Raw genomic sequence first — 2,661 nt, forward strand, 5'->3', positions numbered from 1 at the left:
CACTGCATACTCTCTGCACTACAGCCTCTCTGTCACACTGCATACTCTCTACACTACAGCCTCTCTGTCACACTGCATACTCTCTACACTACAGCCTCTCTGTCACACTGTATACTCTCTACACTACAGCCTCTCTGTCACACTGCATACTCTCTACACGACAGCCTCTCTGTCACACTGTATACTCTCTACACTACAGCCTCTCTGTCACACTGTATACTCTCTACACTACAGCCTCTCTGTCACACTGTATACTCTCTACACTACAGCCTCTCTGTCACACTGCATACTCTCTACACTACAGCCTCTCTGTCACACTGCATACTCTCTACACCACAGCCTCTCTGTCACACTGTATACTCTCTACAGCCTCTCTGTCACACTGCATACTCTCTACACTACAGCCTCTCCGTCACACTGTATACTCTCTACAGCCTCTCTGTCACACTGTATACTCTCTACACTACAGCCTCTCTGTCACACTGCATACTCTCTACACTACAGCCTCTCTGTCACACTGCATACTCTCTACGCTACAGCCTCTCTGTCACACTGTATGCTCTCTACACTACAGCCTCTCTGTCACACTGCATACTCTCTACACTACAGCCTCTCTGTCACACTGTATACTCTCTACACTACAGCCTCTCTGTCACACTGCATACTCTCTACGCTACAGCCTCTCTGTCACACTGTATACTCTCTACACTACAGCCTCTCTGTCACACTGCATACTCTCTACACTACAGCCTCTCTGTCACACTGCCTACACTACAGCCTCTCTGTCACACTGCATACTCTCTACACTACAGCCTCTCTGTCACACTGCATACTCTCTACACTACAGCCTCTCTGTCACACTGCATACTCTCTACACTACAGCCTCTCTGTCACACTGCATACTCTCTACACTACAGCCTCTCTGTCACACTGCATACTCTCTACACTACAGCCTCTCTGTCACACTGCATACTCTCTACACTACAGCCTCTCTGTCACACTGCATACTCTCTACACTACAGCCTCTCTGTCACACTGCATACTCTCTACACTACAGCCTCTCTGTCACACTGTATACTCTCTACACTACAGCCTCTCTGTCACACTGCATACTCTCTACACTACAGCCTCTCTGTCACACTGCATACTCTCTACACTACAGCCTCTCTGTCACACTGCATACTCTCTACACTACAGCCTCTCTGTCACACTGCATACTCTCTACACTACAGCCTCTCTGTCACACTGCATACTCTCTGCACTACAGCCTCTCTGTCACACTGCATACTCTCTGCACTACAGCCTCTCTGTCACACTGCATACTCTCTACACTACAGCCTCTCTGTCACACTGCATACTCTCTACACTACAGCCTCTCTGTCACACTGTATACTCTCTACACTACAGCCTCTCTGTCACACTGCATACTCTCTACACGACAGCCTCTCTGTCACACTGTATACTCTCTACACTACAGCCTCTCTGTCACACTGTATACTCTCTACACTACAGCCTCTCTGTCACACTGTATACTCTCTACACTACAGCCTCTCTGTCACACTGCATACTCTCTACACTACAGCCTCTCTGTCACACTGCATACTCTCTACACCACAGCCTCTCTGTCACACTGTATACTCTCTACAGCCTCTCTGTCACACTGCATACTCTCTACACTACAGCCTCTCCGTCACACTGTATACTCTCTACAGCCTCTCTGTCACACTGTATACTCTCTACACTACAGCCTCTCTGTCACACTGCATACTCTCTACACTACAGCCTCTCTGTCACACTGCATACTCTCTACGCTACAGCCTCTCTGTCACACTGTATGCTCTCTACACTACAGCCTCTCTGTCACACTGCATACTCTCTACACTACAGCCTCTCTGTCACACTGTATACTCTCTACACTACAGCCTCTCTGTCACACTGCATACTCTCTACGCTACAGCCTCTCTGTCACACTGTATACTCTCTACACTACAGCCTCTCTGTCACACTGCATACTCTCTACACTACAGCCTCTCTGTCACACTGTATACTCTCTACACTACAGCCTCTCTGTCACACTGCATACTCTCTACACTACAGCCTCTCTGTCACACTGCATACTCTCTACACTACAGCCTCTCTGTCACACTGCATACTCTCTACACTACAGCCTCTCTGTCACACTGCATACTCTCTACACTACAGCCTCTCTGTCACACTGCATACTCTCTACACTACAGCCTCTCTGTCACACTGCATACTCTCTACACTACAGCCTCTCTGTCACACTGCATACTCTCTACACTACAGCCTCTCTGTCACACTGCATACTCTCTACACTACAGCCTCTCTGTCACACTGCATACTCTCTACACTACAGCCTCTCTGTCACACTGCATACTCTCTACACTACAGCTCTCTGTCACACTGCATACTCTCTACGCTACAGCCTCTCTGTCACACTGCATACTCTCTACACTACAGCCTCTCTGTCACACTGTATACTCTCTACACTACAGCCTCTCTGTCACACTGCATACTCTCTACACTACAGCCTCTCTGTCACACTGCATACTCTCTACACTACAGCCTCTCTGTCACACTGTATACTCTCTACACTACAGCCTCTCTGTCACACTGCATACTCTCTACACTACAGCCTCT

This window comes from Oncorhynchus keta, chromosome 6, assembly GCF_023373465.1.
Source record: "Oncorhynchus keta strain PuntledgeMale-10-30-2019 chromosome 6, Oket_V2, whole genome shotgun sequence".
Lineage (NCBI taxonomy): Eukaryota > Metazoa > Chordata > Actinopteri > Salmoniformes > Salmonidae > Oncorhynchus > Oncorhynchus keta.